Raw genomic sequence first — 24236 nt, forward strand, 5'->3', positions numbered from 1 at the left:
CTTGGAGAAGGAGAAGGGGAAGGGGGAGAGACACAGCATACCAAGGGTACTTAAGGCAGCATATATGTACACATAACAAATCCATTTTAAAGGATGCACATCAGCATGCTCAACTGGCATGCTTCAATTTGAGCAGATCAGATTTTTTGAAGTCTATGGTGTTGTTTTCTGGGATAGGCAGGGAGTAGATTGGTAAATCTACCATGTAATAGGGAAATTTGCAATAGTTGAATTATAGTGTGGTTGGGGGGAAGCACACACCCACCTCTAATAAAGAAGGCAGCGGAGCAGGAATGCAGGAGATTGTAGGTCCAGAACGTTTTTTCACAGCAGGAACAATGATATCACCTGCTTTTCTAAAGCTATTCTGCCAATCACAGCAGCTGGCCAAGGGAGCTCCCAATGGCCGGCCGTGATGGGGAGGAAGGGGAAGGAGAAGGGAGGCCCATGACAGGCCAACCTGGAGCTGGGTAAGTGGCCGTTTTCATTTTGGGGGAAGAGGAGCATAAGATCATTAAATGCACAGCCAAGAGAGGCCTAACCACACCACCGTCATTGGTCCCTATAAGTTAATTACTGGTGCAACTCATATTGAGGCAAAGTGAATGAATAGCACAGTAGCTCATTAAGTACAACCCCACCTCGAGACTCCCTGCCCTTTCTCTCCAGGTGGGTACCCTGAAGCTGGTCTGTGTTAGACATCTTACCAAGAAGCTCCGCAGAGCTCCATGTAACAAAGCTGATATTTTGCAAGCACCAGTGTGGAGCCTGACTCCGTTGTCGACATGCAACACAGGATAGGACAAGGTCCAATAATTCTGAGTTCAAAGAATTCAGCCGAACGCAGCCTAAGTTCCAAAGCACGTGTGTGATTCCATTTGTTCAAGGTGGGAATCAGTTCCCCCTTCTCAGAAGATGCCCCCATGTCCCCCTCAAGGAAGCCCACCATGAAAGCTGAGAGGCTTTCCTGAGTGGCATTTTAGGGTGCAAGGATCTGCAGTTAGGAGGTAGAATCAACTACCACCTACCCACTTCCCCCCAATGCACATGGAATTCCTTCCACTCATGTATGACTCTAAGCCACAATTATTAGGCACATAGCAAACGATAGATTTACATTTCCCCCTGTGAACTATGCCTCAAATGAGTCCCTCCTACAATACATTCTAAATTTACCTAGAAATGAAGGCTTTGAGCTTAGTATTTGCTCAGCGGAAGCCATTTTTAAAATAACAGCAATCCGAATGTGCCGTTATGAGCACTTTAAACTGGCACAATGCCTATCCAATAATGCTTGGGACTTGTATAGAAATCTAGGCAATGATTTTGTCAAGAGACATCGGGATCAGCATGTAATTTTGAAAGACAGCTGGGTTACACAACCCTTTCCTCATTTCGTTTGGTAAAAGCAAGAGTCAGAACCAGGGGGGAAAGTATAAGGAAAGTACTATATTAAAAGTTTCAAAAACTGGCAGAGCTCATTTAGTCAGGAAATTTATCAGATACATAAATTTCCCACCCATCCAATATGAAAACATCACAAAAGCAGAGAAATAAACAAGCCCAAACAAAGTAATGGCAGTATTGTGTAGTTGTTTGTTTCTATTATGTTGGGTTTTTAAAAAAAAAAAAAGTCAAACATCATTTCCCCATTTCTTCAAATCACACTAGCATGTTTGCACTGGGCAGAGTCAAAAGTGAACCAGCAGAAAAAAATCCATTTCCTCCACTCTGGCTTTCATCACAAAAAACCTCTATTAGTTCCATACTGTAGTTTTCCTGAGCAGATGAGGGATCCACACTGGCATGATTTGAGCAACCATGCCTGGCAAATAGCTTTTCAGTCTCTGTAGACAGGATAGAAAGCACCAGGAGGGTGGTCAATTCTTTGCTAACAAATCTGTTAGATTTGCAGCGCTTTCTTTTCATTCTTATTTGAGACTATGCCTGTAATTATTTCACACACACTTACATGATAATGAAAAGGATATCCCACCACAGAATCAAAGGTTTCTGTAAAATCACCTTTCCAAAACAGAATCCTCTTTTATTTTGAGCGTGATGCTTTTGAAACATCTAATATATATATTTTTGCAGCACTCTAATATGAATAGCAATGTAGGCCAAAATCTGATACACACACATACTTGGGTGCAATGGTGACTGGTGCCCATTGGGACAGGCAGGCCGGAAGGCAGGGAGCCCAACGAAAGGTGGAGGCAGAACCAATGGCAGGCAGAGGCAATTAATGCTAGTTTTATTTCCATTCTCTCCTCTGCTGATTTCTACAAAGGCAACCCTGAGACTAAGGATGAGAAACCCAACAGCCAGTGCAACTTTATGGACTGTTTGTAATGAAGAAAGCAGACAGCTGGAGTTTGGCTGAGAGCAGACTGGGGTTATTGGGGCAGTGCCCCATTTCCCCCAATGGGGCAGCCTCCACTACTTGGGAGCAAGTTTCACCGGCATCAAAATAACTTACTTCTGAGTAGATGTGCCTAGTCTCGGTTAGGGTTGCCAGACTCAATAGAGGACAGGACTTCTGTGTCTTTAATTGCCCTGCTCTCTTTTAAGTCTGGAAACCTTAAAGAGAAACCAGCAGACCCTTTGTTTAATTTCCAAGCAAAGGGTCTGCTGGTTTCTCTGTAAGGTTTCCAGACTCAAAAGAGAGCAGGGCAATTAAAGGCACAGAAGTCCTGTCCTCTATTGAGTCTGGCAACCCTAGTCTCAGGCTGTAAATCACTGAAGGTGGGATGTGATGGCCAGGGCCAGGATCAAACATTTTGGCACCTGGGGTGAAATGCAAAATAGTGCCTCCCCCTCCCCTCCAGGAACAGTGGGGAGGGGAAGAAAGATCTACATCAGGATCTGCTTCTTCTGTGGATCCTACTGCATGAGTTTGTTGCCTCACACAGCCTCATTAGTGATGGCACAACACAGCAACACAAGAGACTAAGCATTATGATTCCAGCTTCTGTAGAATCTGTTTAGAGAAATTGAGAAACTGATGTGGGGAGAGAAAATCTAGGGAGAGCAGGGGATTCCGGGCAAGGGGTTTTTTGGTGTGGAGGGGGGCAGGCCTGGTAAGGGGCACACGGCACACACAGTTAGTGACTGTGCCAGCCCTCTCTCCAGCCTGGGGAATGGTGATTGTCCTATCAGCCAGTCCTCTGGTCTGTGGCTGGTGCTGTTGAATAAGACCTCACTCATCCATGAAAAATTCAATCTGGTTAGCCTTAAAGGTGAACTTACCTAATTTGCCCTTTCTGAAACACAGGCTAGCATCTCTCCAGATTTTGCAATGCAGTTTGCAAGTACAAAATGCATATACCAGGGTAATGTGGAAATAAAAATGCATGTATTGTGAAAGTAACAACCAAACATGCACAATAGAGGGGCTTGCTTTGGGGTGCAGAGTGGTATAATTGGCAAAATTGCATACAACAATGTATATATTGGCAGAAATTCACAATGAAATGCTGGAGGTATTCATGAGGATGTGTTGCAATAAAATGTTCCAAACTGATGTGGAACTATGAAGAACTGAACTTATGGCTGGCAAAATGAGAAAGCAAAATAAAATAGACAGATTCACTCAATCGTCAAGTCACCCCTGCCTTAGAGAGCTATCCCCCCCCTTTATTCTCCACCTTCTTCACTTCTCCTGCACCATTTATACTGCATAAAGATTGGGTGCAGGTGAATTAAAAAGCAATAAATCCCCATATGATAGTGTGTGTTATGCAGTACAAAACACTATATCTTCCTCTCTCCTTTTTGGGTTGGGGACAGCCTGCTCCAGAACCTACAGAATAAATACTCTGAATTTCTGCTATTAAACTGCATCCTTAGACTCTCACCCCTTTCATAAATATCATTACAGAGAGCAGTGGGGCCCCATGCCAAAGTCCTGGTTCAACAATTTGCTCAGTGGACCCTCAACAACAATTCTGATCCCTCATCTGATGGCTTTGACATCTGAAAAGAGGGACATAATGCAGACTGTAAATTCCATAAGGCCAATGCAGCTAGCAACCTTTCTATTCTACAGAATATTCTACAAAAGTGAGAACGTTTGTTAAACACAGCCTTCATAAAAAGGCACTCTCTTGATGTAATAACAATGAGAATGTCATTAGATGTTTCCTTCATGAATATGGCACAGAGTTCTGTATATTTTACTAGCTTAGGTTCATTTGATGCATTTTAAGACTGGATTGTGTTAGGAGGCAGCAAAATAAGAACTTTATGTCTTCTCCTTCATCTGTAAATGATCATTTAAAAAACCCAACCCTTTATAGAGCTATGGTTGGAGTGGGGACTGTGGCAAAAGGACTTATTATCATAAGGAGATCAATGTTAACAATGATTTTACTTCCCATGCCGTTGATCTCCTTGACTTGGAAATCAATTAAGAAGCAAGCCGTAAGGACGGGGAAATGAAAGGAAGTTCCTAGATTGGAGTCAGTGGAGTATGACGATCTGGGTTTTAACTAGCTTTGTAATGAACAAGACGTTTTCTGCCAGTGAATAATATCCTCATTTCAAAGCCTTGGACAGATCACCAGCTTTTGAGTCATGCCTCATATTGTATCTTCCTCGCTTTCATTTTCATGAACTTCATCGCAGTGCCCAACATCCAAGAGAGCATAAAATCATGGATGGGTGACCTGTGGCTCTCCAGGTGTTGCTGGTCTGCCATAAATTCTTCCATCATTCCTGACCATGCTGGCTGGAGCTGATGGGACTTGTCATCCAACAACATCTGAATGGCCACAAGTTCTCCATTCCTGATGCAAACTAAGCTAATCGCCAATTTTGTTTGTTTGTGACAGCAAAATTCGCCGTCATCTAATTTTCAAGCCTCGCAGCAATAGTCTGCATTCTTGAAATAGCTTGTACTAGATGGCACAAAACAGTGGCTAATTACTAGGGCTGTGCACTGAATTTGGCAGCAGCCTGAGCCAAATTGGACACATTTGGGCGTCAGATGGGTCAAATACACACAGTCACAGACTGCTTCAAGTTGGAATGGATTGAGAGCAATCAGGGGACAAAGCATCAGGCAGGAAAGAGGAAAGCAGGGTGGAAAAACCATGCAAAAAATGTCTATGTGATTGGTGGCTGTGTCTTGCCAGGAGAAGATAGGTCCAATGTTGTGGCTCCCCTTCCTACCTAATACCCCACCCCATTGGATCAATGCATAGTCATCAAGTCTGTGAGTTATGAGGCAGCACTGCATTGGATTAGATATTCCCACATAACAGCTATTACATACCCTCCAACGATCCTGAGATGAAAATTAGTACATGTGTCTTTGTGATGCCATGCTGCTGTGTGAGTCAGCTGGCCACCTCTCCTGCCACACCCCCTACCTGGCAGCTGCTCGCTCCCTTCTCTCCTTGCTTGCTTCCTTTGCCTGCACCACACCTCATGCTGCCGTGATGTTGGCGACTTTGGCAATGGCAGAGAGAAGCCAGCAAGAATGTCACACATGTCTGCCACCCCTGCTCTGGCAGGGAACTGCCTTCCATGTGCATGAGGGTTCCGCTTCAAGCAGGGATGGGCCTGAGAAGGTGAAGATCCCAGGCTCACCTCACCAGCACCACACAGCACTAGTCATAATACCATGGGCGTAGGCAGGGGGTCAGGAGGGGGCAATTCCCCTCCCTAGAAGCAGGGCCGCTGGCCAGCCTGCCCCGCTGCCCGCCTGGTGCCGTCTCCCTTCTCCCTTGCTGGCTGTGGGGCGGGCGGAGGGAAAGCCAGCCAAACGCTTTGCGCGGCTCTGGGGCTTTCCCTCCACCTGCCCCGGCGATTGCAGAGGGGGAGGAGGGGATCGGAGCAGCCCGATTTCGGGCTGATCCTGGCTCCCCCTCGCCCCTGCCGATCGCGGAGGGGGAGAAGGGAGTCGGAGCAGCCCGATTTCGGGCTGATCCTGGCTCCCCCTCGCCCCTGCCGATCGCGGAGGGGGAGGGGGAGTCGGAGCAGCCCGATTTTGGGCTGATCCTGGCTCCCCCTCGCCCCTGCTGATCGCGGAGGGGGAGGAGGGAGTCGGAGCAGCCTGATTTCGGGCTGATCCTGGCGCCCCCTCGCCCCTGCCGTTCGAGGAGGGGGAGGAGGGAGTCGGAGCAGCCCGAAATCGGGCTGCTCCGATCCCCTCCTCCCCCTCCGCGATCGCCGGGGCGGGAGGAGGGAAAGCTGGCAAGGGAGAAGGGAGCTTTCCTTGCCCCGCTGTGGCCCCTCCCCCCACCCCTTGGCCCTGCCCCTTCCCCCCTGATTTTCATCCTGGCTATGCCCCTGCATAATACCCTTGCAGTACCACCCCAAGCGCAAGTGCTGGCTGCAAGCACTGGCTCATCTTCCTCCCTGAGCTCGGCGGTGGCACTGGAGGAGGGAAATGGGACATTTCGGGATCAAATCAGAAGCCAGGGTGGCTTCTGCAACTCCGGGAATGTCCTGGGGAAAATGGAACACTTGAAGGTTATGCTATTAAACAAGAGAAACCGATCTCGCATTGTGCCAGCTGCTCCTCATTCATGAGCAGCTTCCCTTGTGCTCATGTGATGTCGCATCCGTGTGATGCCCTCCCTCCCGAATGTTTGATACAACTTGGCACCTCTGAGCGATGGCAAGCTGTTTTCAGCCTGAGGGTCACATATATATTTATTAAGTTTATATACTGCCCCTCATCCGTAGATCTCAGGGTAGTTCACATCACAAAATGACAATATTAAAAAAAAAAAACACCACAAAATACATAAGAATAATAAGAACGAAAACAAACCAATACAAACCAATAATCCCCACTCCTTGAGGAACCAAGTGCAAAAATGAACAGACCAACAGATTTCACCTTTGTACAGTAGCCTAGTTTCTACACACACGGCTCTCTATCCTACATCCGGAAATGCAAGAGGCATTAACAGGGTTCAAGAACAGATTCCAGTAAGGCAAGGACACTCAGGTGTAAGGCAAAATGGTGTTTCTATAATTTTTTTGATGGGTCTAAGTGAAAAGCTACCACGGCCATATGCTTCGAAACTTGGTTCATTCATTTTACAAATAAAGATATTTTATGCTGGCTGCAAGATGTTTTTACAACGATCGCACACCATCCTTGCAGTGAACAGAAGCAGCTTTAGGTGCTGAGTGGTTAAATAAGGCACAGCCATCTCTCATCGGGGATGAAGCTTCAATAGGTCTTTGATTGTGTATGTCATTCATAGCCATGCCATTCATATCTGCAGACAGTAGGAAACAATACAGTAAAATGAGTTGATTAAAAGCCCAAACTTATATAATATCTTCTTTTAGGTAAGTTGTGTATTCATGGAGCTGTCAAGTACGACTGGGTGATATTAAAAGATGACAATCAGGGCTTCTGTAGATCTGATATTGATCACAGTTGGGAATTTAACAGCTATAACAAGACAGAAAAGTTGGGCAGAAACCTGCAAAATGGAGACAGATGGAAGAGGAAGAAGGAAATGCAATCCACAGAAGACCACATATTTCAAACACAACTTCTGTGAAGGTCAGAGCTGGTACAAACATCTTATGATGGAACTGTTGTCTTTGTCAATACATGCCTGCGTGATAACCGGCTCTTGAAGCCTGTCCCAGCAAGCAGGGGACACTAGAATTGTTAAGCAGAAATCCCTGATCTGGACCTTGTGTAGAAATAAATGAACTTCCCACCCCAATAATGAGTTTTGGAGCTTTTTACTGCAGAACAGCCTTTAAACTAGTTACAAATAAACATTACTAAGAACAAAATTCAAAGTAACACTTTGCATTCAAGTAGCAGGCAATGCAGTTCAGCCGTTTATTTTTATTTTTTAATAATGATTTTTATTGATTTTATAAACACAAAAGAGATAAACAAAAGCTCAACAACAACTTAACAAACAGTAGAACACACTAAATATCAATAACATAACAATAAAAAAGAAAGAAAACAAACATCTAAATACAAATACAAATTTCTTTAACATTGTATATAGGGACCTCCTCGAGTTCCCTCCGTCTGCTCTTCATTTCATTTTTATCTTTTAGCAATTTCTAATGCATTTCTATATACATATCTTAAAATTTCAAAATTAACCTTTCTGTATACTTCACTTAGATTTTAAATCCTCAGCAATTCTAAATCTATTCTTGATATACAATTTTTGCATGTTTTTTCAAATAGATTTTAAAGTCTTTCCACTCTTCTTCTGTCGCTTCTTCTCCCCGGTCGCGGATTCTTCCGGTCATCTCAGCCATTTCCATGTACTCCATCATCTTCATTTGCCAATCGTCCACTGTTGGTAATTCATGGGATTTCCAGTTCTTAATGCAGTTCAGCCATTTAAGTCCTTTAATACTGTCCATGAACTTCTCTCTCTGATCCCAGAGAGAGAGAGACTCCATTATGCTGGAAGCTCCTTCTCCCAAGACGCAGAGCTGGTGATCTCTCTGCTGGTTTCCCACAACACAGAGACACTGAGCTTCTCCGGTTTCAACTTCCTGCTATCAAGGGACAAGATCAACAAGGTTTATTCCAGAATCTGTGAACAAGATGAGTCTCAGACAGAAGTGGTGGTGGTTATATCTTGTCCAGATGATGACACTGCATTTCACTTGTGCCCTCCTTAGTCTCAGTGCTGCCTTTGTAGAATTCAAAGGGGAGCACAATGTCAACAAAACTAGAACAAGTCAGTTCTGCCCATCACTGGCTCTGGCTCCACCTACTGTTGGTCCCCCTGCTTTCCGCCCTACCAGTCTTAATGGGCACCAGCCACTACAACCAATGGAGAGACTAGATTGTCTCCCTCCTGCCATTTTTATGGGCGGGACAGCTTTATTTTTAATCATTTTTAACCTATTGGCACTTGCCAGCATAACCCATGGAGGTTGGAAGGAAAATAGGAGGGGGGCATTCTTCCGCTTTTATTGTCAAGTAATGTTTTTAACTGCACAGGTGGTGAATGACAAGATGAGCTCAGCTCCCACAGAACTGCGAGGGCTAAAAATCCTTCAGTACATCAGTTGGTGCCTTTTTATGCCTTCTCATAAAACTGCTGCCACTACTCCATTACACACCAATTAGTAGCCTAAACAGGTTTATTAAATTAACAAGGCAGTCATTAGACATTAACATGCTGATTAATTAAAATAGTGACAAGTTTGGGTGTTTTAAAAATGCTCAGATATTTTATGACTTGACGGAGGCTTCCATTAGGTGTTTGCCTAACTATATACACCATGCATCTCTTAAATATAAATTACAGCTTAGCGGTGGGGGGGGGGGCTCCAGTGAGATGGACTTCAAAGCTTTCCATGGACACAAGTTTGACTTGGATGCTGTTTTCTTTGTTTTACCTCAGCCTGAATCTTAGAGCAAATTATCTATCAAACCAGAACCCAGCAGAGATCTCAGGTGGAACTGACCCTAGACGTGATTATAACTCTAAAAACAGTCAGTCAGATGCTATGGGGAGAGGCTGCAGCTCAGTGGCAGAGCATTTACTTTGCATTCAGAAGGTCTCTGGTTCAATCCCTGGCATCTTCAAGTTGGGCAGGCAATGAGTGGATCGAAACACAGGAATGCAACACTGTAAATGAGTCAGATATTAGATCGTTTTGACCAAAAGAAAAAAATTCCGACGAGAAAGCCTGTTTTAAACCATTCTCACTCTCTGGCGCCATCCGGTGTTGCATGTTTAAAACACATTCAAATCATATTATTGTGATGGATGTGTAGAATGTCTCCTGCCTGAAAACCTTGAGGGCTGCTGTCATTGAAGACAATACTGAGCTAAATGGACCAATGGTCTGATTCAGTGTTAGCTGGCTCCCCATGTTGACCAACTATCAATTAACACCTGTATGTTTCATTTGATTCTAGCGCCGTTCTTTCATTTTCATTTCATTCAGTTGCATTTTCATCTGTTCCAAAACAGATACTGTATAGAAAAGACCAAATGGGATTCCAAGTGGAAGTCCCACTCTTCACTATGTTCACCATTCAAGCTATTTAGGGGCGTGAGGGACTAACTTTGTACACGGGTGGCCCCATAGGCGCCAACTCTAAGAGACTCGGGTCCCTTTCCCCCCCCCCATAAAATATTCAGGGGGGCGGGCAGCGGACCCTAATGTTGAGAACAATCAGGGGGTGGAGGAGGCTGAATGGAGAGCCCAGTGTGGCATGGCTTCAGTGGCTAGCAGCTCCTGCTGCTGCTGCTGCTGCTGCTGCTGCTGCTGTAGAAGGGGAGGGGAGGAAGCAACTCCAGGCCGATGGCAGCAAAAAGAGGAGGAGGAGGCCAAGCGTCAGAGAAGATGAGCCACCAGCCAACGAAGCCATGCTTCTGCCACAATTGCTCCTCCTCCTGGCTCCTCCTGGCACCCCTGTGTTACACACACGTCATCTGTGCGCCACCCACCCCCTGCCCCCTCAATCTTCTGCTCAAGTTAGTGCTTCTGGGTGACAGTGGTATTCGAAATGGTCACAATTTGGCCCACAGAATTCCCAGAATTTGTGGCATTAGTAAGGGAGAAAATGCCCGTTGCCAAGTGAAGCTGCCACTTTTTATGGTGAATATGTTTTTCACCACCAGGGCTGAGCAAGTGAGTGAACAGGGGCACAAGCAATTGGAAGCTCCTCTGCCTGGCCTTCTTCTAGAGCAGGGAAAGTTTCTCAGCACAAAGGCCACATTCCCTCCACAGGGCTGCATGCCAGTGGAGATGGGGCCAGAGGGAAGAGTGGGCGGAGCAGCACATGCACATTTTACCTCCCCTACCTTCCCCCAGAGCTGCAGAAGACCTGTGTGCCTTGAAGGAAGGCAAAAGCAAGAGAGGCCAGGCCAGGGATAACACATACCACCAGCTTCCGGTTGGCATGAGAGGACTCTGCCAGTCTTCATTTTATATAGTTCAGTTGTTTTAGTGCTTAAATTGTTAACTGCCCTGGGTGCCTTGTCAGGAAGGCAGTATGTAAACCCACTAAATAATATCTGTACAATATCCATACAATAAACATACGTATCTAAAGAAGTGTGCATGCACTCGAAAGCTCATACCTATGACAAACTTAGTTGGTCTCTAAGGTGCTAGTGGAAGGATTTTTTTATTTTATTTTTACTACGTCAGACCAACACGGCTACCTACCTGTAACTAGTACTATGGAAGGCACCACATTGAGCCACATGAAATGGAAGTCCATCAACCTCACTAGGTATCTGAAGAAGTGTGCATGCACACAAAAGCTCAAAGCTATGACAAACTTAGTTGGTCTCTAAGGTGCTACTGGAAGGATTTATTATTATTATTATTATTTTGCATAAAATAAAAAGGCATTATCAGACTTCAAGGATACATCCTAGCCAGACAAAACCATTCAGGACCAGTGCCATTTGGAGAGAGTTTTGAGGGTCTGGCAGAAAGTCCTGGGAGACCACAATTCTCCTCTCCTGTTTTGTTTTGTTTCTTTGAGCCATAGATCTAGCAGAAAGAAAGTTGATTGTGGTTATCCGGCCAATTTAGCTCTCCATGCAAGTCCATTTGAGAAGCCCAGTTCCACCGGCATGGAAGTGGCCCTCATCAGGGACGCCTGCACTTTGGAAGCGTGTATATCTGGATGATCTCGGCGACTTACATGACATGTTTACGAGGGAGACCAAAACACTATTTCCCTCAAGGAGTTTTTCCTTTCACCGCATTGACACAGGAGGCATATTTACAATGGGTCTTTTGTATTTTATGGCTGGAACCCTTCAGACAGAGCATTCACAGACCTGGATTCAGTGCTGAAGGGAGACAGCACTTTCGAGCTGGCGAATTAGGCTCTCAAATTTAATGCCTCCCTCTCTGTCCTCATTATTTGGGTCTGTGAACCAGGCCCATCAATTTCACCTTCTCAGATGAATACTTCATGACTGCTCGCCCTCAGCTCTCCCGGTTCTTCACCTTCACCTTTGGTGCTAAGAACATGAAGAGGAAGCTGCTTTATTCCAGGGCAGACTATTTGTTCATGTAACGCTGGAGTGAGGAGCCCTTTGCAGACCTCTCTGGCCTTCTTCTGTCTTGCAGAGGCCTTAGTTTACACCCTCCTAAGTTGACATTATTTGGTCTTGAAGAATAAATGGCTTCTTTGAGATATCTGCTGCTTTCTTATCTTCTTATTTGTCACTTCTAAACATCAAGATGTTATTACAGGTTTGGGGTTTGTTTGTTTTTAATATGCTGGAACCCTTTTTTTCTTTTTAGTGAAAGAATACTACTACTGCTAATAATAATAACTTAATTATTCAATTTATATGCCATCCTTCCTCCTGGAGGAACCCATGATTGCAAACACATCAATAATAAGACAATTTAAAAGCATTCTTTTAAAATATTCTATTATTCGGTGACCTCAGTGTTGCAAAGAATCTTGTCTTTCAGACAACAAATGCCTAGGTAAACAGGAATGTTTTCAAATTCCCCCTGAAAGTCAGGAATGAGGGAGGTGGACACACATCACCAGAGAGGGATTTCTGCAAATAGGGAGCTGCCACCCAAAAGGACCTTCTGTGGCCCTGCAGTGGCAGTACCACCACCAAGGCCTCACCTGCCAATTGTAGATCTGAGGTGGCTGATATCTGAAAATAAAAGAGCAGGGTAGGAATAGACAAGGGAGAAGCATTCCTGGATGTCTCAGTGTGGCACATGCTAACCTTTTGGGAGACAGTATCCAGTTTCTTCTGCCAGCCATCTAAATTGCACATATTAAGAAATGTACAGTTTCTCAATGAAATGATATAGGGTATTATTAAAGAACTCAGCTGAGCTGGAACTCTACATTTGCCCCAGAAGTATTTGTCAATTTTTGCTTTAGATTGAGCAATGAATATGATGCCATTGCAAAGGTGTCAGAGAAAGCAAACCCTGATTTTTATTTTTATTTTTTTAAAAAAAACACAACACTCTAATTAAACAGAAACCCAAGATTCGGTCCCAGGATCAGGCCAGGGTTGCCGTGCACAACCCTAAATCACATACTAGGCTGATGATAATGTTACCATGCCTAACCATGCCATCTCTTCAAAATTCAGATTTCTAGTGCATACATACCATTCCTATTAAGATCTGGATTGTCTGTAGCTCTCAATGTCCAGACCTATCAATCAAAGCATTGAAGGTGTAAATCAAATTCTGTAAAGGTGTGATTAATTTTGTGTGTGCATGTGCGCATACCTTTTCCAATGACTATGTTACATATTTGGCGTGCGCTCACTGGAAGCGGAGTGGCAATCTTTCTTTGTGGCTGGAGGGATGGATTGAGTAAATCAATCCAAAGGCAGCAGAGGTTGCCAGGCATCTTGCACCATGTGTTGTCAGGCTATGCCACTTGCTCAGGAATGAGTTATGGGCATAGATACTGAAAGTGGCAGGTACTGTTCTCTTTATTGATTCTGAACTGAACCAGTCTCTGCTTTTAATTTAGCTGAAGCTGTGGGGGGTACCGAACCATTGTGTGGAATCAGGAATGAACTGTTAAAAAAATAATCAATAAACTGAACCTCATTCCAGACAAGATCGACATACTGTTGGTGGGTAGTCCATCTGTCTTAGGAGGTGGTGTTCTGCCCACTCTGGATTATGTTGCCCTTCCATTAAAGAATCACGTTCACAAAGAGAGGGTGCTACCGTATTAGAGCCAGTCTTAGAGTTGTCCCCAATTCCATTCCATTCAGTGCAGACCCCACTGAAATTAATGAACTTGTTCATGAACTTCAGTGGGTCTACTCTGAATAGGACTAGCACTGAATGCAACCCTTATCTTCGGAGCCTCATGCAGTTTCTGTTAGGTAAAGCACCTTTCATCAGCTGGGGCCCTCCTAAACTGAGATAGTCTCTGCTCTAGTGCTATCCAATTTGGATTAAATTAAAAAATTCCTTCAGTAGCACCTTAAAGACCAACTAAGTTTTTATTTTGGTATGAGCTTTCGTGTGCATGCACACTTCGTCAGATACACTGAAACAGAATCCACCAGACCCTTGTGTATATTCAGAGGGTGGGGGGGTGATGGGAATGGGTGATGGGCTGATAGGAGTGGTAAACCTGTTGATGACTGTTAACGACTGTTAATGACTGCAATTGGTCTTGCGGGAAAAAGCAAGGGCTGAGGTGCTAAAGAAAGCTTGATCATGTATAATGAGATAAGAATCCTATGTCTCTGTTCATACCAGGTGTCTCCATGGTTTTAAGCTTGGTAACTCATTAGGAAAGGAGGAGGAGTTGCGTTATAGAAGCCCCCAAGAAGGACCTGAGCACAGCAGCGCTCTCCCCACATAGGATTCTCAGCAACTGGTATTCAGAAGTCATTATTTGCTTTCCGACTTCCCCTTGTCCATTTTATTTGGACAATTGTTAAGGTTAGCAATGCTGAATTGGGGCTATTGCCACAGCAGCTGTATGGTCGGTGGTGGGGGGCAATAGCTCTCTTTTCTCTATCTGTAAACAACAAGTAGATTCTGTGAATGTCAAACCTATCTTCCACCTTGCCCTGTATGCTTTCCTTCTGCCTACCCCACTGAGGCTACTCTTACTCAAATGGCCAGATCTGCACCAGCAGGGGCCGGGGGAGTTGTATGGGAGCTGCCTCTCTAAGCCATTCATCTACTGTGTCTATGTGAGCGCCATTTCACCTGAACAACTGTTCAGTTTGTACACTCACTGAATGTAATGTGTGAATGGTCCGTCCCCCCCGCCGCCCACCTCTGACTCACCAAAATGAATATTATTTGAGAGGGGATCTTGGCAAGAACTGCTTCCATTCAAGGCCCCCATTCTGCAAGAGCTTTAACATGAGAGAGGTTGCAAAGCAGATTGGTAATCCAATTTGTATGTATAGAGGAGAAAATACCAGTGGGGAAAAGAAGATCCCTCAGAAAAGAGCTTGAAGGGATTTCCGTTTGGAAATGAAAAGCTCTGGCCTCTAGCCTTGATGCTGGCAAAGCTCCTAGTGAGTTCAGTGAAAGTTTTCTCATTGTAAAGGATTGCATGTGGGTGGCCTCTTTATGCTCCAAATACAATTTCACAGTTTATTGCTTCTGGTAATGGATTCTTATGGCTTAAACATGTAGATGACTAAGCGAAGGGGCAATGTGGGCCAAGCGATGCAACGGAGAAAGGGTGACAGAGCAACGTCTCAGCAAATAAACATGGAAAGCCTTTCGATGCTTAAGCATTTGACAGTGGGGGCCCCGTGACAGAGGGACAATGTTCACCCAGCTACCACAAATAGCACTAAACACCTTACTTTAGACAAGAACTTGTCTCTCCCAGATGTTCTTACAAGCAGAAAAGAAGTGCTTTGCAGGAAACCAGGGCTGGTAAACCTGGAATCCCCCATTGGGACTTCAACTCCCATCAGCCCCTGCCAGCATGATAAAGGATGATGGGATGGGAGATGTAGTCCAACATTGTCACAGGTTCTCTCCACCCCTCCTTCAGTCAACGCGTGCTTCTCTGTATTAACAGCAACAGGGGGTGGGATTTGTAATTGGAATAAACTGGTCCCTCCTTTTGACTAACTATGGCTGCAGCCCTAAACCTACTTACCTGAATTCAATCGGGCGTCTGCATAGATGTGGTTAGGATTGCATTGCTCGGCCTCCCTGCTGCCGGCAGCCATAATTATTTTGCCAACTGATCACATAGTGCTGGCGTTCTGAGGGTGGATGAAATAGCAGGTGTCTGTGGGGAATGCCCCCCCCCAACACACATTGTTCCATCTACCCTGTTTCTCCGAAAATAAGACATACCCATAAAATAAGCCGTAGCAGGATTTCTAAGCAAATCAAATCAAACTTTATTTGCATAGCCGACAGGCCATAGCATCAAAAGGACTAACACCAACAAAAATACATTACAAATATGGTTACCGATAAAACCTATTAAACCTATTAAAACCCATGGTAAAAGCTGGGTTAGATTTCTAAGCATTTGCGCAATATAAGCCATACCCCGAAAATAAGACATAGTGATAGGCACAGTTCTAGAGGGCACCAAGGAAGAGGCTAGGCTGGACATGTAGTAAAAAATAAGACATCCCCTGAAAATAAGCCACCGAGTTTTGTTTTGTTTTTTGTTTTGTTTTTGAGGAAAAATGAATATAAGACGGTGTCTTATTTTCGGAGAAACACAGTAATTCAGTAATGTCTGCACTGACTGGCAACAGCTCTCCAGGGTTTCAGGCAGGAATCCTTCCTGGCTCTGCCTGGTGTTGTGAAGTGAGCACTGATCTCAGGCATGGAAGACCAGGCAAAATGTGCTCAGGCTGCTCTATAGGAGAGCAGAGCTCTGATGTTGTTTCAGCAAGCGTTCAGCTGAGAATGGGCCTTGTGTACTCAGCAGCAGCTCACATGGTAGAAGCCCTTCTGTGGCTAGCCCTGTCTGGCCTTCCCCTTCAGAATCCTTGCCCTCATGAGTAATCTGACTCCAGGCTCACAACACCCAAAGATGCTGAGGATCAAACCTGGAACCTTCTGCATGCAAAGCAGAGCTTTACCCCAAGCTACGACAGGGAGAAAGAGAGAGTGGATCACTATCAGATTGTATAAAATGACCCACACTTGATAACATTCAGCAAGTCAGGCTGCTCTGAATACTGTAAGCACTTCCAAAAACAGTTTGATAGTGTTGTAAAATAATAATAATGATAAGCAGTAAGAAGATCTGGAATTAAAACCCTGTTGTTTTTTACAGACCAATGGGAAAAAAACCACGTCGTTATGCTCTAGACAACAGGCTTTATTTATATTATAATTATGATTCTTGCAATTGCTGACTGTTTAGCACCATTCAGCTCATTAAAAAATTAAACAGGTCGGTCAAAATGAAAATCTTTTCCTACTTAAGGTATTTTTCCATCTGCATGTAAGAGTTGGAGACGTTACTGGCATTTTTATTAATGCGCCACAATTTATACAGCACAGAATTAATTCATTTTGTATGAGCATTTGATCTTTCCCAATATTGCGTTACCATTTCTCCCCCTGCAAAGAGTGATTGGGCTGCATTACTAACGAGAAACATGAATAGAGATTTTTTATTATTAAAAAAAAACTTCATTAAACCCCGAGTCTGAATACATTAATAATTCCAAATCACTGTGAATTTGGCTATCAGTGGCAATGTATGCATTTGGTATAAAAATGAATTCAAAATGCATGGAGTGGGGAACCTTTTTCAGACTGAGGGCCACATTCCCTTCTGGGGGCCACACTCCAGGAGCAGGTGGAGCGAGAAGCAAAATGTGCAGAGCAATTACTGGAAGTGTTGCCTTTGCACAGTACATTGGTGTCTATGTGCTCAAACATTGCTCTGTATTCCGCAAGCAGGCAGGCAAGCCAAAGGTCACCCATCCCGCTTGCCCTGCTTCACACCCCCAAATGTTTTGTCCTTGTCTTCTGATAATGCCTCTTTATTATCTAAATAGAGGAATGGGGGGATGTAGAAATTAGCTGACTATTTCATAGAATCATAGAATCATAGAGTTTGAAGAGACCACAAGGGCCATCCAGTCCAACCCCCTGCCAAGCAGGAAACACCATCAAAGCATTCTTGACATATGCCTGTCAAGCCTCTGATTAAAGACCTCTAAAGAAGGAGACCTCTTAAGAAGCAGTGAGAGATTTTACTTTCTTGGGCTCCTTGATCACTGCAGATGGTGACAGCAGTCACGAAATTAAAAGACGCCTGCTTCTTGGGAGAAAAGCAATGACAAACCTAGATAGCATCTTAAAAAGCAGAGACATCACCTTGCCGACAAAGGTCCGTATAGTTAAAGCTATGGTTTTCCCAGTAGTGATGTATGGAAGTGAGAGCTGGACCATAAAGAAGGCTGATCGCCGAAGAATTGATGCTTTTGAATTATGGTGCTGGAGGAGACTCTTGAGAGTCCCATGGACTGCAAGAAGATCAAACCTATCAATTCTTAAGGAAATCAGCCCTGAGTGCTCCCTGGAAGGACAGATTGTGAAGCTGAGGCTCCAATACTTTGGTCACCTCATGAGAAGAGAAGAATCCTTGGAAAAGACCCTGATGTTGGGAAAGATTGAGGGCACTAGGAGAAGGGGACGACAGAGGACGAGATGGTTGGACAGTGTTTTCGAAGCTACGAACATGAGTTTGACCAAACTGCGGGAGGCAGTGCAAGACAGGAGTGCCTGGCGTGCTATGGTCCATGGGGTCACGAAGAGTCGGACACGACTAAACGACTAAACAACAACAACAACAACAAAAGAAGGAGACTCCACCACACTCCTTGGTAGCAAATTCCACTGCCGAACAGCTCTTACTGTCAGGAAGTTCCTCCTATGTTTAGGTGGAATCTTCTTTCTTGTAGTTTGAATCCATTGCTCCGTGTCCGCTTCTCTGGAGCAGCAGAAAACAACCTTTCTCCCTCCTCTATATGACATCCTTTTACGGTATATATTTCTCAACTCACTTTTGTCATTTCCACACCAATAACTGGCTTGTGCCCCCAGAAGGTTGCCCAGAGGCAGCTCTTGGGCCAAAACAGGTTCCCCAGGCTGAAAGGGGTTAGACCATCCTGCATAGCTTAGTTGGTAAGAGGGCAGTGCTGATAACGCCAATTTTGAAGGTCCGACCCCCATTTGGGACAGATGCATATTCCAAGGGGTTGGACTTAGATGATCCTCAGGGTCCCTTCCAACTGTACAATTCTATGATCCACCCCTGATCTAAATCCGCCTACTGTGAACTTTCAGAGGAGCAAAACCCACTTAGACGAGTGTAAAGTCATGCTCTCGATTCCTTTCTATATCCTCCTTAAGATGCTTTGTGGATTGTTCAGAGCCGAAACAATCAGGTGGCTGATACAACAGCTTCCTTCTGCTTCTCTGTGCCTTCGTTTGCAGAGTGGTAAACATGATAGCATCTCTCTTCGACAACAAAATACTCATTATTCCAAAGTGCCGGTGCTATTGTGCACCTAATCCTCTGTTTAAAAGGCAATAGAAATGGTTACAGGGTGGTGATTAAAAAGAAAGAAAGAAAGAGGGAATGTAATTTAAAGATAATACAACAAAAAAATCTTTATGTGGATTGCTGGCTTTGCATCTGATTTTCCCCCTCCCCCCCCTTTTCTTTCCCCATTCCCCTCCTCTTCCAGTTTGATATGCTAAAACAGTATTGAGAAAACATAATTGGAATCCCATTGGCACTTGAAACAATTACAAGGGCCTTCAAAAGAGGGTGTCTTTTCCCTGCCACGTCTCTCCTCCTCCTATTGTTTAGATTACATTTATGAATAATTCAACCCGTGTGATGGTGAGCTGCTGCAACAACAGGAAGCACACCTGATTTCACAGCAGGAGAAAAAGGCAACTAAAACTTTGGTTTCTTGTTGTTTGTAAATGACATGTATTCAAACTGCAGAGCAAAGCAGGCTCTATTCTTCACTGGGACTCCAGAAAAAAACCCTCTCATGATCTGCTGGGTGTTTTTGTGTTTGTTTTTTAAGCCATCAAATCAAGAACCAATTTGGTGCCCGGAGAAGGAAAGTGGGTTGGATTTGCATTGTATCTGTCATTTTGCACAGTTCGTTGCTTTCAGATGTGCTCACTTAAGATTTTGTTTGACTACATCTGGGGTTTACAAAGTGATGGATTGTGCTGAGAGATGTAAGGAACCATTTAATAGCAAGCGTATTAGGTGGCTTGGCTTGTGCAGTCAAATGAAAGCATATTGCTATCACAGGGTAATGCAATAATAGATGTAGGCAACAGGGCATAGATACATGCATGTTTGTGCCATCGAACAATGCCTCTTAACTAGCTGGCACGGCTTTATTTTCATTCTTGCCTTTTTCAAAGGGAAATGAGAGCAGTCAGTGAACAGGTTGGTGGCTCTCCGGTACAACAGAGAAAGTAAGGTGTGTGCTATGAAATTAACACACACACACATACTGTAGAAACAAAATTTTCTTGGTTGTATTCACTGGTGATCTTCCACTGGAGGCTTCTGCAAATGGGTAGGTTTGCTTTTTTGTTTTGTTTTCCCCCCAAATTTTCCCTTCCTACTGCAACCCCATGGAACGCACTGTTCCAAAGACTCCTCCAGTCCTCTGGAGCAAATTTTAAGAGGACCCAAGAGGTTGTGAAAGGAAAAGGGAATCAACAAGAGTTGCCCTCACCCTTTCAGTTCAAGGAAGCCTGTGGACAGTGGAACAGAACTGGATACAACCCATAGTTCTTAACCTAATTTGGGGGGGACATCTATTTGTTTAAAACCTTTTCTCCCCTGTTCTTTTGCCAGAAAAGGGGGGGGGGTCTCTCAGAGTAGTTTACAAGCCTGACATCAGGCTTGTGATTTAAAAGATATAATGCACACAAGGAAAGGGGGATTGTGAGGGAGAAGGAAACTTCTTTATTTGTAAAGTTATACCCCACCTTTCATAGTGAGGAGCTTCAAGGCAGCAGATGCCATGCCTAGCCCACAGGTTGAGGACCTTGAGGAGCAGGATCCCCATGAGGAGCCCTCTGGACTAATTCCCGAGGAAGAATCTCTCGACATATCAGAGGAGGAGGTGTAACCACCCTCCAACCCTCGAGAACTCTGATGCCAGAAGCTTTGGGTCCAGGCCGAAAAGCAGCAGTACAGTATGCATCTATGGACACAGAGTTGGCAGGCTACTCATGAATGACCGATCCCTGATACTCTTTCACTGGCAGCAGCTGTAGTTAGGGTATGGTTTAGAAGGCCAAAGTATATAAGGCCTCCTTCTTGAGCCTTCCAGTTGCTGGAAAATCTGGCTTCTTGTTCCCTGTAGCTGTGCTCCTTGATCCTAACACTGGTTATTCCTCCTTGTTCTGTTACATCTTCTGTACTACCTGTGCTATTGACCTTGAGCTGTTTCTTGACCTTGATTCCAAATCATGGTTTGACCTATATAGATTCCCTATGTTTGGAATGTGCTACACCAGAAACCTTCTCTGTACAGGTAAGTACTTTGATGAGGAGCTGCTATTTCTAGGACTAGGACCCTAGTCCCCCTGGAGCAGGACCGTTTGCAACTATAGTATAAACAATAAAATCCAGTGCTAATAATACAAAATGAAACAGCAGCAAAACCGCAAAATAACAGCAATGGAGCTAGCTAGTGATAAAACTGTTGAAAGCACTTAGCATATATCATTTTTAATGTACTTTTATTGATGGTTAAAAACGTAAAACAAGGCATCAACAACCCCCAATCTGGAGCCTAATAAATCACACAACAACTAACCCTACCTGATGGCACTCAGCAAAGTACTCTGGGTTGTCAATTGTTGTCGATTGTTCTAGCAGATTGTTAGTAGATACATGTAGAATAAATATCCTCCCGGTGGTGTAAAAGGCATGAGAGTTTTCTTTTCCTTGCAAGAGTCTTACGCTGTGCATGATAGTCTCTGCCAAAATGACTGACCAATCATTTTTCAGCCACAAAAGTATGTCCAAAGGGCCCCTGATCTAATTTGGGACCTGATCCAGCATTTTGGACTGACCCTAATTGACCTGGAATGATCTGGGGCTGACCCCTCTAGTAAGCCCAGTCTTTTTAGAGCTGAGTAAGTGAAAATGGGACCCAGGTGGCGCTGTGGTTAAACCACTGAGCCTAGGGCTTGCTGATCAGAAGGTCGGCGGTTCGAATCCCTGTGACGGGGTGAGCTCCCGTTGCTTGGTCCCAGCTCCTGCCAACCTAGCAGTTCGAAAGCATGTCAAAATGCAAGTAGATAAATGGGAACCGCTACAGCGGGAAGGTAAACGACGTTTCCATGTGCTGCTCTGGTTTGCCAGAAGCGGCTTTGTCATGCTGGCCACATGACCTGGAAGCTATACGCCGGCTCCCTCGGCCAATAATGCGAGATGAGCGCGCAACCCCAGAGTCGGTCACGACTGGACCTAATGGTCAGGGGTTCCTTTACCTTTACCTTTAAGTGAAAGCAATGAGATCGTTTCCAGAGGACTGAAAGGACACTTGATACATGGGGCTGATTAGCTCTATCACAACTTAGATTGGCACTTCCATGCAGGGCCGTCTTAAGCTCATCAGGCGCCCTGGTGCAGAGATCCCTCGGGCGCCCCACCCCACCCTTTAAAAAGGAAAAAGGAAAGCTCTTACCTTCCCTGGAGGTGCTCACGCTGGAAGGCCTCGGGGCTTCCCAGAGCCCTCCTGCCAGCAGCAGAGGCCAGATGGGCGCGCAATGGAGCAACCAGGGAGAGCCTTCCTGGCACAGCGTTAGGGCCTGCCATGCCGAGCGGCGGGGGGAGCCTCACGGCAGCCCCCACACCTCACAGCGGGGCTGCGCTGTGCCGGAGGCTGGCCAGCGGCTTCTCATGGCCCTGTCTGCTGGGGCGCCCCTCAGCGCCCTGGCACCCTGGCGTCCCGCGCCACTAGAACCAATGGGCGAGCCGGCCCTGCTTCCATGTTCACAGCCCATGTGCCACTAAATACCGATTTCTGGGAAGCAACAACAGGAGATGGTGATTGTGTTCATGCCCTGTTTGTCAGCTTTCTGGAAGCACCTGCTTTGACAGTGTGGAAAGAGGGGTGCAGGACTAGACAGACCTTTGATGGATTTGATCCAGCTGAGCTCTTCTGATATGTTATTGTTTATTGATTTGAACTCCACCTTTTGATGCAAATGCCCTCAAGGTGCCTTGCATAAATCAATAAAACCCATGGAATACAATCAACGCCCCCTCCACACACACACCCAAAAAACCCTTCAAGATTACCAACAATAAAACTGCAAGGATGATAATAATAGCAGATTAAAACCAGCAGTCAAACATTGTGAAAAGGCTCTTAAATACCATTACCAGCACAATAGGGTATCTTAAAAGACTTATGTGTCTATTGTAGTCTGCATGAACACTTAGTGAGAGCATTCCCCATCAATTCCAATGGGGCTTATTTCTGAGCAAACATGTTCAGGATGCATTGTCAAACCTATTTCATGAGGTGCCTGAAATGGACTAGAAAGCTGATAGGTATGTATATGAATCAGAGAAGAGAAAAACAGTTTTCTGTGGTGTCCCAGAATTTAAACAAATTAGGCCAGTATCTGTGCAAATAGATTGTTGCTCTAGCAACAAGTCCTTTGTTTATGTTGCACCCTGGATGATTCCGTCTGTTTGAGAATACTGACAGTCAGCAAATGGAAAACTTTCCTATTCAGCTGCAAAAAAACAAAAAAAAACCTTGATCTAGTTTGTTTTCCAGCTTCCTTGCACAGATCCAGCTGGCTGGAGCTAAGAAATCAAGATTGCATCTCTGGAAGGAAAACTGTGCTGGCTGACTTTACAAAGCTTTGCAATCAAACCTGAACAATTAAGAGTTATTTTCAACTATAAAAAAACTATTAAAAAAAATTGCAGGCAAGCACACATTGAAGAAAAAGGTTTCCGGTCTGGATGTTGGTTCCCAAAGGATTCCTTCTTGCTTTGTGGCAGATATGGCAAAGGCAGGCCCTTCACATCTTGATGCACGTCTATTAGGAGAAACTTAGCAAGTCTGTTCTACATGGGCAAGAGGGCTGCCAGTTCTCAGTCATAAACAAGATTGCCCAAAGTAGAGCAACTAATTCCAGAGCAGCAATGAAAGATCAGAAACTATGCCTTCTTTAACACCATCTGTGTGGGGCAATACTTATGAAAAAAAAAACATACTTGGCTAAACAGAATATAGACCACCTTTCCCTTCCTTATAGAGTAAGATGCAAAGTGGTAAACAAAATAAGGAAAATATTTGGTGTGTGCAAGCAGTTGTGCATTTATTTCTATTATTAAAAGAAATTTGTTTCATTAGCCCTTCATTAGAATTGCAGTTGGTTCATTCATCATTTGTTTTGTGCTGAATGCTCTTCTGTTACCCATATTCACTTTGATTGCTTGTCTTGTCTTTTCTTACTTGTGTGACGAGGTTGCCAGACATCCCCCCTAATAACTCACTCCACACACAGATTTTTAGTTTGGGTTTTGGCATTAATTTTGGCCACAACTTTATTTAAATGCAATTAAATGTGAGTGTTGGCTTAGGCATTGGTTAATCCATCTGTCCCCCGCCTGGGACAGATCAGCTCCGACTTCCCTAGCCGTATTGTTGTTTAGTCGTTTAGTCGTGTCCGACTCTTCGTGACCCCATGGACCATAGCACGCCAGGCACTCCTGTCTTGCACTGCCTCCCGCAGTTTGGTCAAAC

Source organism: Zootoca vivipara, chromosome 14 (genome assembly GCF_965207765.1).
Source record: "Zootoca vivipara chromosome 14, rZooViv2.hap1.1, whole genome shotgun sequence".
In the NCBI taxonomy this organism is placed as follows: domain Eukaryota; kingdom Metazoa; phylum Chordata; class Lepidosauria; order Squamata; family Lacertidae; genus Zootoca; species Zootoca vivipara.